General features: G+C 40.4%; 1 long non-coding RNA gene across 3 annotated transcripts in view; it reads right to left on the bottom strand.

The window, feature by feature from the left end:
- Positions 1–17,970, bottom strand: part of LOC139084522 (uncharacterized) — a 260,226-nt gene that overhangs the window by 44,822 nt on the left and 197,434 nt on the right. For all 3 annotated transcript variants that reach the window (XR_011541963.1, XR_011541964.1, XR_011541962.1), the window contains exon 2: positions 4,898–5,021. This is a non-coding gene — a long non-coding RNA (uncharacterized lncRNA). The remainder of the gene's footprint in view (positions 1–4,897; positions 5,022–17,970) is intronic.

Raw genomic sequence — 17,970 nt, 5'->3', positions numbered from 1 at the left:
ATCATTTGCAAGGCAAGATGTTGTTTGGAAAGTACCATATAGACAGTGGATTTCCCTTTTATTTTACACACACACAACCTTTCCGTAGTAAGCTAACAGGACAGACATGAGGACTGGGGAAATGAGTAGAGGCTATCCATGATCAATGCTGTATTCCAAGAAACACAGTAAACTTAGTATTTATCTCCAGGAGAAAAAAACGTATTTTTCTTACATTTGATAGATTACTGATGGAGGTATAATATATTAAAAAACTATTGGGGCCAGCCCAGTGGTGTAGTAATTAAGTCCGTGCACTCTACTTCTGCAGCCCAGGATTTGCAGATTCGGATCCTGGGCATGGACGTACACACCACTCATCAAGACATGCTGTGGTGGGCATCTCGCATACAAAATAGAGGAAGATTGGCCCAAATGTTAACTCAGTGACAATCTTGATCAAGCCAAAGAAAGAAGAAGATTGGCAACAGGTGTTAGCTCAGGGGCAATCTTCCTCACCAAAAGAAAACCAAAGCAAAACAAACTATTTAAACTGGGAAATAAGATCTTGAGTAGGTGATGTACATATGTGGAAAGTGAAAATTCTTTAAAAGTCATTTGCTTGATTCTTACAATCTTCCAAGCAAGCAAATTGACAAAGGAACCAGTGCAATCACATCAGTACCAATATTAGGGAAAGACTCTCCTTGGTTAAATCATAAACTGACTCTAACTTTATCACTCTGCCACACATCTCCTATTTAGAAAGCCATGGTGGGGCTCTACCATATGGCACAGAACAGTACAGAGGATGGTGGGATCCTGGGTAGAAGAGGCAGAGCGAGCCAGCCAGAGCAGCAAACTGCTTTAAATCAGCGCTTCTGTTACAAAGCAGACAGAGTGATGTGTCAGTTTGCACAGAAATAAAATGAAGAATTGCTTTCAAACGCCTTAAAATGGTCCCTGCTTTGAGGCATTGGAAAAAATTGATTTCGGTAATTGAAAGCGAGTTTTGCTGTGCATGAACAATCAGCTTCGCGGAAGCTTCTGCCTCCACGGCCCACTGACTGTCCCCATCTCTGAATTAGGATGTTCTGTGCCCACAGACAAGCAAACAAGGCAGGTGGGCTAAAATCTGTGTCTCTTTTTCCAAATGCCTCTGAACGTAAGTCTGAAAGTTAGTTATTACAAATGCCAGTTAAAATCTTCTGCAAATGACAGCAAATTTCTTCCCTGATGCGGCCATGTTACTAAATCTTAACCGAATGGAAGACTAACCCAATCCGGATTGAATTTTTTTCACCTGATAAAGGGAACATTGTCAGAGACAGTGACAATTTTCAACCACAGTACAGGTAGCCAAATTATTTTGTTTGAAAATCTATCTTCTCAATTCTAAATAATGAGATTAAACCCTTATTTTTTTTTTTCTATCAGTGGAAGTCTAATCAAAACAAAACAAATAACATCAAGCTTAGTTTCACATCCCTAAAGATAGGAAGGGATTTTGGGTGATCTTATTCTTTACCAGGCTGCTTCTAAACATAGCTACATCCAAAATATTCCAAAACAGCCAAAATAATCCATCCGATATTTTAATGACCTTCAGAAAAGATCACTATCCTCTATCTTAGGAATTCTGGAATTGTCAAATCTTTAAAGTTAAATTGTTCATACTGAAATTCCATCCATCTCTAATGTAAGGTGAAGCAATTGGACACAAATTTCTGGAACCTTCACCAAGCCCTGGAATCACCCTGACCTTCCTTCTTCCCCAGCCTGCTAACCCTCTTGTAGTCACATGACTCCTGCTCTACCCAAAGATGATGCATTTAAAGACCTAAGAACAGAAATTGGCATATAGTAAGAGCTCATAAAAACAGTGATGATGATGATGACAATTGGCCCAGCCGGCATGGGCTGCCACTTCAGTGCTGCTGTCACCAAGCACTGGATGTTTTTTTTAAGTGGGAACTGTGCCAAGCTTGACATAACCCCCTCCATACATTTTCCCTCTTCCTCCTCCTGACTGTAGAGCATTGCTAGAGAATGTTACAGAATTTTGCCAGTCTCCCTACAGATTCATGCTAACTTCAAATGTGCTCCTAGTCAACCAAAACATTCTTATTTATCTCATGTGCCTTCCCGAGCACACTCTCTCAACAAATTACTCCAAATCTTCTCTATCGTAAATCTTCTCCACCTGAAGTCTCTTCTCCTTTCTAATCCCCTCAGGAATTGATTTTCATCCTATTTTATGTACATCAGTACCTTGCGTAATACCTGAAAGATAGAGTTTGTTTGATACAGTACCTTGCATAATACCTGAAAGATAGAGTTTGTTTGATACATACGTATCTGATTGAAACTAAAAGCAATACTATAGTTTCCACACAAACTTCCATTTCCTTTTTTCTAAAGAATTGGGGAAAATCTTAGCCAAATGCAGGTAAGAAAAGATTTTCTATGTTCATCCCATTCGGGCCCCTCCCCTCCTCTTTTTTTTTTTTTTTTTTTTTTGCTGAGGAAGATTAGCCCTGAGCTAACATCTGTGCCAATCTTCTTCCACTTTATATGCGGTTGCCACCACAGCATGGCTGTTGAGTGATATAGGTCCGTGCCTGGGATCCAAACCTGCAAACCTGGGCTGCCAAAGTGGAGCATGCCAAACTTAACCACTATGCCATGGGACCAGCCCATCAGGTCACTTTTTCTTGTCCTGTTTCCACTACTTTTACTGTTCTGTGTCCTGCATTACCCTGTTCCACTTGGGTCTGCATCAAAATGGTCACAGTGGTGACTTCTATGATACTAGTCTTTGGCACTAATTGCACACAGCACCCCATCTCTTGGTCTGCAGTTGTTCAAGTTCCCATTTTGAAGAGTTTTCTTCACAATATTTGCACACCTCTAGCTAATTCTATTCTTACCATAAATTGACAAATATGTACAAATGATGGAACCCACAGTACATGTTCCCTTTGAACTGTCTCTCTTGTTTCCTGGAAATAGCTCTCTCTTTTTGGCTCAGTTCTCTGACTCTGGAGTAATCAACTTCACTCCTAATATTTGCAAGACTGTGCCCCCCTTCTCTTCCCAGTCACAGCTCCATGCTACACCATGAGGAGCCTAGCATGCACAAGTGTGGACCTCCAGTCCAGCTCCATACACACGCATCTGCTAACAGCTCTTTGTCAGCCACTGTTGGGACCTAAGTTTGCACACATCAGCAGTGTGGCCCAGGCAGGGAGAGGGATGCAAAAGAAGAGGCTGGCTCAGACCTTAGAGCAGAGAATTCCAAAGTCCCAGTTATGGAGCTTGTGGTCTAGAGGGGCTCAGGTGTGCCCGAGAAGGAAGATGGCTCACCCAGAGGAAGGGCAGAGGCTTCTGAAGCAGGGGCCCAGTGAAGGGCCCCATTGCCTGCATCTAAGGACAGTACTGCTGCACTTTCAACATTTTCTGATCTGCATAACAGGTACCAATGGACAGCAGAGCCCAAGCCTTTCACCTGAAAAAATGCAAATCTTTTATTCAGAAGTAATTAATTCTATAATGATTTCTGTGCTGCTCTATCAAACATTCCTTGATCTATGTAGCCTGAAGGGCTAACCATTTTTTACCACCTTCACATAAGATACACATAGATCTTCATTTCCCACCCTTTTTCATTCCATCTTGATATAAGGCATTTCCTCCTGAATCCTCTCTTCCTTTCCACCTTTCTCAAAAAGTGTCATTTCTCATCATGGAGGCAGGATGTACACACTAATAGTATGCAAGGTGGCTTTAGGTGGTACACAGCATTGCTTTTGTGAAAATTATATACTGAGTTTAATACCCATTATGAAAATCTAACCAGCGTAGCAAACTGGTGATACTGTTGCATATTACTGCTAAGTAAAAATCTGAGTTGAACAATTATGTTCATTGTAGCATTATTCACAATAGCCAAGACTTGGAAGCAACCCAAGTATCCATCAACGAATGAATGGATAAAAAAGATGTGGTATATGTATGCCATGGAATAGTACTCAGCCATAAAAAAAAGACAAAATGGTGCCATTTGCAACAACATGGATGGACGTTGAAGGTATTATACTAAGCAAAATAAGTCAGATGGAGAAAGACAAATACTGTATGGTTTCACTGATTTATGTGGAAGATAAACAAACAAACAAACACATAGATAAGCAGAACAGACTGGTGGTTACCAGAGGCTAATGGGGTTGGGGGAGAGCAAAAGGGATAAAGGGGCACATATGTAAGGTGATGGATAAAAACTAGACTATTGGTGGTGAGCACAATGTAGTCTATACAGAAGCTGAAACATAACATACACCCGAAATTTACACAGTGTTATATGCCAATATGACCTCAATAAAATAACTTTCAAAAAAATCTGAGTTGACTTTAAATATACATATATTTATAAGATAGTAGTAAGGAATTGACTTAGATACAGAAAAAATGGTGAAAGTAGAACAGAAATGATAAAAGTTTGGGAAATGCTGTGTGCAGGAGAGCCCATTAGGAAAAGATACACATTCCTTGTCCGGGGCCTTCCACTTCCCAACTGTACAAACCTGACCCCTGTCAAACCGAGTCTTCTCATCTGCCTGTTTCACAGGAGCTTTGGGAAGATCAAATGGAGAAATACACGGAAGCGTTATAACATGGTTCTCTCCAAGGCTGGCCTCTCTGGAATCCCAGTCCTCGCATTTCCAGACTCTGGCTTCCTCAGCTGTGCCTTTCTTTTCAGTAATTCATTTTTTTCCTATTCGTTACTATTGGCTCATTCCCTCCTACTTGGTTGGATTTCCAGTAGCCTGGAAATAAAATCCTCTACCTTACATCTTAGTCAGCTTGGGTCGACATAACAAAATACCACAACTGGGTGGCTTCAACAACGGATATTTACTTTCTCACAGTTCTGGAGGCTGGAAGTCCGAGGTCCAGGTGTCGGCGGGGTTTGTTTCTGGGGTGACCTCTCTTCCTGGCTTCTGGACAGCTGCCTTCTCTCAGTGTCCCACACAGCCTTCCCTCTGTGCACGTTCACAGAGAAAGAGAGAGATCTGTGATGTCTCTTCTTATAAGGACACCAGTCCTATCAGATTAGCACCCCACCCTTATGATCTCACTTAACCTTAATTCTCTTTAAAGGCCCATCTCCAAATACAGTCACGTTAGGGGTTAGAGCTTCAACATATAAATTTGGGGAAGGACACAATTCAGTCCACAACACTTACTATTTTCTTCTTTCTGCACGAGCCAAACTAATGAAATGATAAATATACACTAGCGATTTCCAACCAGAGGTTAAGTCACCCATAATGCTTTTTAAAATCACAGAATCCCAAGCACCGTTCCAGATCTACTGAACCAGAAAAGCTTGAGAATGGTGTCCAGAGAGCTGTACTTTTTGCATCTATACAGGTGAACTGATGTAATACCCAGTTGAGAACCACTGAACCAGTTCCTGGCTTCACCCTCAACATCCACTTCTTCGCCATCCACTCTTTGCCCATTCTCTGATTTTGATTCTTATTATTCAGTTGAAACAGTTCTTTCAAAAGCCATCAAATGATTTCATAATTGCAAAATTGCATGGCATTTCTACAATCTTTATTTCCATTAATGTTTCCGCAACAGTTGTACCATAGAGTTTCCCTATTTCAGGAAATTCCCTCCTTTTTTGTTTTTCTGGCATTGTACCCACACGTGTTACACCTCTAGCTCATCTGTGTTCTTCACCAGCTCTTATTTCCCCATTCCCCCAGGTACTGTCCTTGGCATTTTTTTTCTTCCTTTCCCATAGTGTCTAACCCATTCCGACAACTTCAAACACTATTTCTATGAAAGTAATTCTAAAATTTTCAGACCACTCTTGTGAGCACCTTTCCCCACTAACCACTTCCAGATACTCATCTCCTCAGGAAAGTCCCATCGATTCCTCAAACCCAGCATATTTGTTTACTTATCAAATGTTGAAAGACAATTTAGCCAAGCCCTGTGCTAGATTCTGGGGATTCAAGGTGAAAATCAGACACAGTTTCGCTTTCCCCGAGCCAGAAATTAGTAAAGAAATGTAAACCAGAAGCTAGAATGCACCATAAAGTACCGCTGTGAGCGGGGAAGCCCAGAGTAGGGAGGGGCACAGCCAATCCAGATTTGGAGTGCAGGAAAGGCTTCTGGGGGTGGGGCAGGGCACGAGATAGGTGTGGCCATTTCAGTCAGCTCTCCCAGGACTTTGAATCTTGAGCAAACCAAGAACATGGGACAAGCATTTTTTTCACACCCAAAGAAGACTAGAGCAAACAGCAGAGAAGAAAGAAAACAAAGCTGAAGAGTGATGTCGTGGTTAACGGAAGCAAGTGTTTCAAGAAGGAGGTGTACTGTGGTGCTTAAGACCTCTGGCTTTGGGGTCACAGAGACTTAAGTCAGAGACTCTGCACTTCTGTTTGTGAGCTGTATGACCTTGGGCAGTTTCCTCGGTTTTCTTACTTGTGAGATGAAATAATAATCCTCGCTACATCTTCGGGTTGCCACGAGGATTAAAGGAACTGTCCTGTGTAAAGCACTCAGCACAACGCCAGGCGCATATGATCATGGACAAGCGGTCTGCAGGGTCAGGTGCTGGGAGGCTCAAGGAAGGTAAGGATTGGAGCGTGTCCGCTAGAGTCACAGAACAAGGAAGGCCCTGGGAACCAAAGAGAGCAATTTACAGGAAGAGATGGGGGCAGAAACTAGATGGCAATGGGTGTGAAAGGATGGATCACGAAAAAAGCAGAGACATTAAATGGAGATGATTCTTTAAGCATATTTGGCTGTAAAGGGAAAAAGAGATTTAATGGTCTCTGTTGGATCACTTAGGGTTAAGGGAAGATTTATTTCGGTGTTTTTTTTCAATATAGGAGATACATATCCATGTTGAAAAACTAATAGAAAGAAACAATATTTGCTTAGACAATTGGGATACAGTAAAAGGGAATAATCGATCAGAAGCTGTGGGTCTCCAAGTGTGGTTCACACCATTAGGGGTCCCTGAGACCTATTCAGGGAGCCTGGGCAATCACAACTATTTTCATAATCATGATAAGAGGTTACTTGCCTTTTTCACTATCTGACTTCTGTATTGTTGGTACAAAAGCAATGGTGGGTAAAACTGTTGGCACTTGGCGTGAATCAAGGCACCAAACCATCATAGGTGTGGTTGTCCTCTCCATCATCACACACAGCAAAATCAGTGTCAGGTCCACTTAAGAATGTCCTTGATGAAGCACAAAAATTACTGATTTTATTAAATTTAACTCTTGAGTGCATGTCTTTGTAATAGTCTATGTGACAAAGTGGAAGCACAAAGCCCTTCCACAGCAGACCAAGTATAGTAGCTGTCTTCGAGACTGATGGAGTTGTGGGCCCCTTTGTTCAGGGGATACCATTTTTACTTTAAAGAATGGCTGACAAACTATGGCTACTCAAATGAGTGTTTGGCAGACATTTTCTTGGAAATGAGCAAAAGGAGGCTGTCACTTCAAGAAAAACTGACAGTATTTGTTGCCAATAATAATATTTAAACTTTCAAGTAAAAATTATAATTTTGGAAACTCTGCATCTACCATCATGAGTTTGACAGTTCTTGACACTTAAATACTTTTCTGATGTAATTGGTGGTGATATTATTGAATACGACATTTTTGTTATTATGAAATAAAATATGCCAATATTTGGAAGATCTGCATAACTCAGTGAACAAATATTTTCCAAAGGACTACGCATTGTGTTCAAAATCATGCCTTTTTAGTAAAAGATTAGTTCAAAGAGAAAAATAGATGGATGGATTTTAAAGTAACAAGATACAAAAAATTCATTAACACGCTTTCAGAATCCACTTTGCAACTAGCCTTTAAAAAACCACCACTTGTTGAGTTTTGGTGTAATATCAAAGAAAAACAACTACAATTATCTGAAAAAGTTTTTAAAATAGTCTTCCTTTTCCAAATATAGTCATGCACTGCATAACGACATTGCAGTCAACAACGGACTACATATACGACGGGGGTCCCATAAGATTAGCACCATATAGCCTAGGTGTGTAGTAGGCTATACCATCTAGATTTGTGTAAGTGCACTCTATGATGTTCACACAATGACAAAATCACCTAACAACACATCTCTTAGAACCTATCTCTGCCACTAAGCAACGCATGGCTGTACATATCCGTGTGAGGCAGGATTCTTTTCCCATACTTCAACCAAATGATCATTTCACAACAGATTGTATGCAGAAGCAGAAACAAGAATCCAGCTGTCTTCTATTAAACTGGACATTAAAGAGATTTGCAAAAATGTAAAACAATGCTACTCTTATTTACATATATTGGGTTTATTACTGTAATCTTTCAGTGAAGTAATAGTTTTTTTTTTAATTCTCTGTTTCAGTTCCTAACATGGTAAGTGTCAGTACCTATAGCTCACATAAAAAAGAAGCTCATTGGGGTGATTAATAATTTTCAACTGTAAGGGGTTTCTGAGATCAAAAAGTTCGCTCAAAAAGCTGGATTAGAGAATGGTACTAGAGAAGGCAGGAGAGTGTGGGACCCAGAACAGGAGTGGAGGAATTCATCCAAAACAAAGGGAGAGAGCTTTCTCCCTTAAGAAACAAAGAAGGGGGTGAGGATTAGCAGATGCCAAGACATTTTGGGTTTGGTGGCAAGAGTGCCAAGGATTTCTCATCTAATGTCTTGTTTTCACTGTGCTATCAGGGTTGAGGACTTCCATGGAAAGTGAGGGGAAAGAGCAAGAGGGGACAGAAGTTTGAGGGATCCAGGGAGCACCTGTGGAAGACAGGTGAACCACCTGACCGGAGCCATGCAGGGGGGAGACTGAGCAGGATGGGGACCCAGCGTGGGGTGAGCATTCCTCAGCAGGGACCCCCTGCCACTCGGCAGGTGCCTTCACACAACATCCACCAGCTGGTTTTAATAGTTATTTCATTGCTTATCGAGTTAATATTACTGCCATACAGAAATAGAATAACGAATGCCCTTCTGACTACCACAAACATTCTAACAACTTTAATGTTCTGCCATAGGTAACTGAGACTGAATGTTAAGCTAACTCATTCCCAGAAATGTTAAAATGTCCTAAATTCCTTTATTAGTTTCTTAGTTCACTCTTCATATTCTGATTTTATAAATGTACGGTTTTTAAATTCTGCTTCTGATGTTGATTTTGAAATGTAAATCTAGGAAATTGGACAATTGAAGATCTTGCTGTCTTATTTTAGCTTCACAGAGCCAACAACAATTTTACTGGGGAAAATGGTTAAATGGATTTGTTTTCACTTTCTCTTCTTAAAGATATATAATATGGCTTGGGGCCAGCCTGGTGGCATAGTGGTTAAGTTTGCACACTCCACCTCGGTGGCCAGGGTTCACAAGTTCAGATCCCGGGCATGGACCTAGCACCACTCGTCAAACCACACTGTGGTGGCATCCCATATAAAATAGAGGAAGATTGGCACAGATGTTAGCTCAGCAACAATCTTCCTCAAGCAAAAAGAGGAGATGTTAGCTTGGGGCCAATCTTCCTCACCAAAGAAAAAAAAAGAAAAGAAAAGATATAATATGGTCTGTTGACTCCATGTGAGGATGTGATGCAACCAGAAATCTCAAAGCTCGGCTTCCTTGTCTGAAGTGAGCAAACTCCAAGGTTAAAGTAAAATCTTCAGAATTCAAACTCCAAGATTGGTTCATGTCCTCGATTATATAATTTTAATAGGTAACTACCATTAGAACTTTAGTCTCAACAACTATGGAAGCACTTATTCTCTTTTCACAAAAGTAAACTTTCAGAGGATTACACAATATTCTGAAGCACTGGAGAAGTTATATCCTCATGTTGGATGGAGGTCATCTCAGTTGAGGTCAAGGTCAAGGACCCTCACAGATTCTGATACTAGCAATCTCTTTCTGCCTCCCTAACATTCCCAAGACCCACAGGCCACTTGGTGCAGCTCTTCTTCTATTCAAAATGTTGTATAACATGAGACGGGTAATATGAGGTTTACATACTTATTCTGAGAAATCTGCAATGTAATATGTTATCGAAGAGTATAATGTTGGTACTACCAAGACACTTCAGAGTCTTTCATTTATTGCACACAACAATCTTTCATTTTAAGGAATTATTACAATAATAATAAATAAGAATTGCTCTTGAAAGTTTATAAGGTGATTTTCATATGCCCCTTTGGGTGATTATAAAGACTTTTACTACAACAGAAGTATAAACTATACACTGAGTACATCTATAAAGCTATTTACACCTTGTTACAATGTTTTATTGTACCGACTACTCCCACATGTCAATGAGAATCGTAGTTCATTAAGTCAGTACATCACTAGTTCACTAAACTGTTTTTTAAAAAAAGTCCTCCCAGGGCAGGCCCAGGGGCCCAGTGGTTACGTTCCTGCTCTCCACTTCGGCAGCCTAGGGTTTTGCCTGTTCACATACTAGGCATGGACCTAGCGCTACTCATCAAGCCCTGCTGAGGCGGGGGTCCCACATAGCAGAGCCGGAAGGACCTACAACTGGAACATACAACTACGTACTGGGGGGCTTTGGGGAGAAGAAGAAGAAAAGAAAGACTGGCAACAGATGTTAGCTCAGGTGCCAATCAAAAAAAAAGCCCCTCCCATTTGAAATGAAAATGCTATTTTTTAAAAAGGAAAAGATTATCTAACCAGTTTACAAGAACAGTATTCTGTGTTTGTTAAAAGACTCTATCAAATGATCCTGAAATTAGCAAATTTCCCCCCACAAACTATTCTGTTTTCAAAAGAAAATGAAAGCATAAACTTCCCTTTAAGTCTCTTAGATAAAGAGGATAATATATAAAAAGAAACACTTGTATCCTGAAAGAATTAATGTCCTTAAAAAGCAACAACAGCTCCATAGGGGCCAGCCTTGTGGCCGAGCGGTTAAGTTCTTGCTCCGCTTCAGTGGCCCAGGGTTTCTCCAGTTTGGATCCTGGGCATGGACTCAGCACCGCTCATCAAGCCATGCTGAGGCTGTGTCCCACATGACAGAACTAGAAGGACCTTCAACTAGAATGTACAACTATGTACTGGTGGGCTTTGGGGAGAAGAAAAAAAAAAAAGAGGAAGATTGGCAACAGATGTTAGCTCAGGGCCAATCTTAAAAAGGAAACAAAAAGCAGCAACAGCTCCATAGTAGACAGAAAATGTACTTGTATAATATACATAATATTACAAATTTAGTTCAATTAACTTCTGACCTTCCAGGTCACTTAAACTCTCCATTAACTCAGATCTAAACCAGGGAAGCAAAACTCTGTTTATCTCATAAACACATTGAAAAAATATGTGAAACCACTTTTGTAAACTCCTCATTCATTCATTTACTCATCTAACCAACCAAAATGTATTGACCACCTTCTATTTTTCAGAGTTGCATAAACAACTAACACATAATCTCTGCCCTAAAGAATTTACTTCTTGTGTTAGAGATAAAGACATAAACCGTTAATTGCCAAGCAGTATAATTATAACTAATGAAACCCTATTTGGAAACCCCATGCACAATTCCCAATGTTTGTTGTCAAGTACTGGTTATAAGGCCTTTGATTTTTGTACCTCCTTACTGGGGCAACCCACATCTTTTTGGGAAGGATATGAAGGGCATTTGGTATTTACATGCTTGGAAATTGGACAGGTACAAAGCTATTTTAGAGGGCGCTGTGAAAGAAAAGAGAAATGACATCTAAATAAAATGAGAGGAACTGGGAAGGTTTTGCAGAGAAAGAAAAACCTAAATTGAGTTTTAAAGAACAAAGTATGAGTTATCTAGGCAGGGACTTCTAGGTTGTGAGAAAATAGATTTCTGTTGCTTAAGCCACACAGTCTGTGGTCTTTTGTTATGGCAGCCTTGGGAGACCAATACAGTCACAAGTGACTAGAAAGAAGAGAGGGTGTCAGGGATGGTGGAAGGTGAGGATTAAATGAGTTCATGTAAAACAGTTAGCTGCCTTCGTTACCTCTCACGCACTGAGTGTGGGCTTGGTAGCAGGATACTTCCTGATGACTCTTTCCCCCTAGAGATGCTATCTCCATCCCTGACACAATATGGAACCTCGCTCCTGGGACTTGACATCTTGAGATAGTCATGGAAGAACAGGAGTGCTTGAAGGCCAGCCATCCCAGCAGCTGAGGCGTAGGTCTGCCCCAGCTTCTGGAGCTGCCTGGGGCGTTGCCACTTGCAAGCTGGTTCTCCAGCCTCCCTTCAATTCTTTGAGCCTCAATATCCTTTCCATAAAGTCTACTTTGCTTTGGAAAGCCAGAGTCATTTTCTGTTTCAGCTAAGGTCCCTGCCTACAATTTTCATCTCTTTCCCAACTGGAGAATGAGAGAGACAGATGATTTTGGACCTATAAGATTGCTGGATGACATTGAGGCGAAAGTTTACTTTAAAAATGATACATTTTTAGAATTATCAATCTTCATTGGTGTTTTTTTCCCAGCAGTATTCAGTGGCCTGAGTGGAAATGTGATAGCCATAAATGTCATTAATTATCATTCCCAAAGAGTGACTGAGCCAATAAGGAGATGACATATGAGTCAGTTTCTTAGTTTTTAAAAAAATTTGCTGAGACATTTTGGATTAACCTGTAAGACAAAGTTTTTAAAAATATTCCTTCTGTCTTCAACTCTGAAATGTGGCCTTGGAATTATCTACATCCATTTGAAGCTTATAAAATTTTATCATTTGTATTAGCACTTTGCATTTACCCAGCTGTTTATTTCAAAACTCTTATACGTACATTAATAACATTGTTTCCAACTTCTTGCCTGAGCTAGAAAAGACATTATTTCATTCTGTAAATGGAGAAATAAGATTAAGAATACATGGCTTTTTTGAGGTTTGACACGGATAAGCTTCTTGATTTATAATCGAATGCCCTTTTTTTATCATAAGCATCAGCATCATCACTATGTACATTTATTAATTCTATTTGCAAAGCACTTCTGCTAATATGACCCTATTTGAGCCTCATTCACTTGTTTAAAATTATTCCAGAATGTTTTTTCATCTTTAAAATGTGTCTTGGATCTATACTAGGTGCTGAAGATACAGCAACTAATTTCTAAAGTTAATTAATTACTAAGGTGGCCAGGAAAGTGTCTCCTGCTCTCATCGCAATCACAGACTAGTTAGGAGTTAGACAAGCAAACAGGTGATTCCGGCAGCCTGGGAACAATTCTATGATGGGATCTGGGGAACCAAAGGATTATAGAAGCACATAAGAGATGGTCCAAGCGGGAATATGGACTCACCATAACTCTGAAAAAGAGAGGACAGAGATAACGCGCCATTCCATTTCACAGATGAAGAAACAGGGCTCCGGGAGGTCCAGTGGCCTACAGCCAATACAATTAAGTGATGGAGCCAAGATTGCCAACTCTTACCCTTTCCTTCCACTGAATACAATGGTATTCAGTTTATCTAAAAGGAGAGAGCAAACTAGCATCAAAACACCAGTGGATGATACAAATACATTTCCCAGTTATAACTGTGGAGTATCATAGACTCATGGGTTGCTGAGGGTTTTTAAGTGACTAGAGCCCAGCAAGTTTGAGATGGGGAGGTTTCATGGAGACAATAAATGCTGAGCAGTTCTTAAAGAGGAATCAGAGAATCCTGTGGCAAAGAGAAAAGGGGAAGGGATTGAAGATGAAAGGATCACCTTGGTTGGCTCCTTAGAGGTGGGAACTGACAAGATGTGGCCACGCGTGGTCCTCTACAGCAGGCACCCAGGCCAAGCTGTAGCTAGAGATAAGAACATTCAGGTGAGGTGAAACCACCCCTGAGACTTGACAGCTCTAAGAGGCGCTGTGACTGTCTCCCAATCTAGATTTCTTCTGATTGTATGAAAAAAGGAAGCACAGAAGTTAAAGAGAAGAATGCATAATAATTTAGGAAAGATGCAAGCCAAAGTTTTGTCTAAATTATTTAGGGAATTCCTGAATAACTTGACTATTGAGAGTCAGTCACATTTTTGGTGGCCACAGATTGTGACCATTTCTGCTGTTTTCTTAGAAAATAGAATCTTAGAAAATCTTATTTTCTTCAAAAATAGATTTCTTAGAATCTAGCCTTATTCTAAAAGCATTTTTTTAACTGCCTCGTTTTTTGGTTTACTCCTCCTGTCATAGTCCCCTTGTGCATGGAATTTTAAACATCTTGCTCTTTCCTTGAAACTGGGAATATCTTTGTTAGTCTATTAAAAATGTGAGGATTCTCAGCCTTTTTGAACAATAGGTCATAACAATCGCCAAAATGTTGGTTTAGCTCTTAATATGTTCAAATTTAATTTAAATTCAAATGATTGCTGCTATAGACTACATGTCGATTATTGACCATTTCAAATATTTTGGTCCAACCCATTAGATCCCAAAGTTCCTTGCTCCCCAGAGAACTGATTTTTGACGATGGATGTCTAAGCAGCCTTTAAAATGCCCAACCAAACGCTGAACTGTCATAGTAGCTGGGTAAGAGATAAGGGGTAAGAAAAGTATCCAGTCATCCAACCACATTTCTGCTTTTTTGTACAAGCTTCAGGTGAAATACAGTCACTCAATAAAGTCCTTCTCTTTGTCTTTCCCTCCCTCCCTTTCTCTTTCCCCATTCGCCTAGAGAGGAGAACCCTAAACCCCTTGGATCCCTGCCAGCAGCACCAAAAGAATCTCTTGACTATTTTCCCAGGGAATTCCTGCCTTAAATGTCAGCAGAGCACAACTTCCCAGCCAAAGCAGAGTCTGCCAGGATCTGAATCAACGAAAATGTGCCTGCTATACCAAAGGGGAAAACCAGGATCCATGGGGCATGCGGCAGGAGTGGAGATTTAGTGAAGGGTTCCGAGTCCATTGGAAAGGTCAAGGTTTTCTCACATTCACCTCACTGAGGAACGGGAGGCCAAGTCAGACATTTTGGTTCCTTGCTGGAATTTTGGTTGTGATTTTTATTTTCCTCTCTTGGTGGTGAACTATATTTCTGGAAACCACTCTGAATTATCACAATAAGGTAACACCTCTTTGAAAAGGAAATGAAGCTCCATTAAAGCCCTTTGTTATGGTGGTTGCGGTTGCCGCTGTTGTTCTGTTTGTTTGTTTTTAAGGAACATACTGATATATAAGTGCTCTGGCAGGAACTCATGACCCTGTGATTCATGAAAAGCAAAATAAGATTTATGAGGTGAGATCGAATCTACCCCTACTGGCCTGGAGACACTTCCCGTGTGGTACTGAGGCATTGCTGGCATTTTTAGTGCTTTTGTGTTAGTCTTCAAACTCTGAACACAGGAAGAAATAGTAAAAGTTTTGAGGGCAGCATTGGGAGGCACTCACAAATCCCAAAGACATACATCAGCACCAAAGGAAAACAGTACGAGGTAGTAGATTAAAAATTCAGAAGCAAAGTGTGTTAATCGGCTAGTTTTTGCTGAGTACTCTTGTAATTTTCATTTATCCTTCTTTAATTTTCCTCATATGTTACTGACCTACAACTTGACAAGGCTATTGACAAAGCTAAAAATTCACAAGTTTGCTTGACATAAAGGAGTGATTTTAAACCAACATGCCATGTTACCACCCCCCCCCCCCCAGCAAAGATCACAGCACAGAACAGTAGGAAAGTCAAGAAGATTTCATCAATAAATTATTCAATTTTTAAATGAATTAAGCTCCTTTAAAGTTACCAGTGGGGAAAAAGATTAGATTCTAAATCTCATTTGGTTCTAGGATCAGACCAGTTCAAAACTAATCAACTTAGAAGCTATTACTTATATCAGCCAAGTTCCCCACCTCATACTGCCCCCCATATCACCACAAGCTCATTTTAGCTGCTTCCTTCCATCATTGTAACCTGCGTGCATCACCACAGACAATCCTATTGGAAATTTCTGTCCCTAGTCCAAAGAAAAAGTGGGCAAGTAGCTGGTTATCGCACAGGGCTGAAAGGTTGCAGGAGGATCAATAATACCATCTCAAATATAAAAAGGATGATAAGTAATGCGTAATAAGAAAAACTACCTCCAGTAGGTGAAGGGTTAATCCCTGGTCAATTTTAAGCCATTCTGCTGAGAATAATAATAAGTGTATCAGTTGATGCCAATTAGGGTGGCCCTTCCCTTGATGGGAACAGCCATCCCTTTGGAACTAGACTGTCAACACATTCTACCAGGGCAGTGATCAGCCAGCCAGAAGAAAGGGAAAGGGTCTGAGAAACTGTGGTAACCAAGTTTTGTTGGCACTTTGTAAAATGGTGACGGGAACTGCCAGTGCCATGGTGTGAATGCTAAAGATCCTCGGGCAACTTGCAAAGAGTGGACCTGAAAAATGCCCCCCAACAACCAGCAATCCCCAGGAGCACCACTCTTTGTGGGTGCCTATGGATAGGACCACAGGCCTCATCCACAGGAAGAACCTAACACTGCAGCATTGCTCCTTGCGCGCATGAACCTCACAAACACTTCTGACTCAATGTTCTTAGAGTCAGACCAATTACATTTAGCACACCTGCCTAGAGAGTCAAAGTTTTCAAATTTCTAAAAAAACATTTTGCACCCTTTTTTTTATCTCATTCTAAAATCTGAATGGTAAACAGCTTTAAGAATCAACCTTTTAAGTCTTCTTTGTAAATTCACATAAATTCCCCCTTTTCTTCTCATCAGAATTTGTTCTGACTTTCAGGGAGCACATTCTGTAAAGGCTGAAACCCCTGATGGACAACCATCAGTGCTCAACCACATTATTAAAGGATACATTCAATCTTTGTTATCTGAGAATGCTTCAAACAGTAATAAAGTGCTCCTCTGAAATTCACACTCAAAATCTTAAGTCCTCTTCCTAAGGAGAGCTTTTCACTCATTCCCAAGTCTCAAGTACCCAAATGAGACAAGAAAACAAAAAAACTGTGATGCGAAAGTACAATAGTTTTTGTTCTTCTCTCTTCTGTATTTCTTCTTTGCCACACTTCATCCTGAAAAACACTTGGCTCTGAATGAGACGATAGGTGGAGAAGCGGGGCAGGGATGGGGAGAATCCCATGGGTAAATGTAAATTGTCACAGTTCTAGTTGTTGCCTTCAGTGGTGGGCTCACGGACGTTCATTGAATTATTAAAAAGTAATTAATTAACTATTACAAAATAAAAGAGAGCCATATACGTACCAGTGATGATAGAGTGTAATAAACCAAGGATTGTGATTATTTCAATTCTAGGCACCTGAGGTCCTTTTAAAGAAAAAAATTGAGATAGTGATGCAGGCAGCTAATTCTCAGACCTTCCAGAGTTCACCAAACTCCTTAGTCGGGGATGCCCTCATGTGCGGTTGCACAGGGCCCTGCATTTAGGAAGGCCCCACATTTAATTTAATGTCTTACTGTTGCAATCTTGAAATTCTTAATAATTTTTGAACAAGAAGCCTTGCATTCATTTTGCACTGAGCCCCACAAATGATGTAGTCGGTCTTGTCTCTAGGTTTCCAGACAGTATATTTACCTACAGTTCCCAAAAATCTTCTACCCACCCAACCTCTGTATTTTTAAATTTGCTACATCTTACCCAACAATTGTTGTTAATATAGCAGCCAGGTGAGTACCCTGGAGTAGTCTCATTTCCTGTTTTTCCTTCCTTCCTCTTATCCAAATCAGTGCCACCCAGGCTACAAATGGACCTGCAGTTATCTTTATGCTTAAACTGCTGCTTCTCAGTTCAAAAACTTCAGATAGAACCCACTGGATATTTTGCCACTCAAAAACAAACGCACTGCAGCTGAGATTTCAGTCATCTCAAGTGCTGGATAATGCAAATCTGTTTTCTAATGCTTGCCCGATTTCAACCACAACACATCACCAAACAAGACAAATTCTCGGCAATTCTTTGTGAGAGAAAGAACTCAAAGCTTTGGAGA

This window comes from Equus przewalskii, chromosome 7 (genome assembly GCF_037783145.1).
Source record: "Equus przewalskii isolate Varuska chromosome 7, EquPr2, whole genome shotgun sequence".
In the NCBI taxonomy this organism is placed as follows: domain Eukaryota; kingdom Metazoa; phylum Chordata; class Mammalia; order Perissodactyla; family Equidae; genus Equus; species Equus przewalskii.
This window is presented reverse-complemented; position numbering and strand designations above follow the sequence as displayed.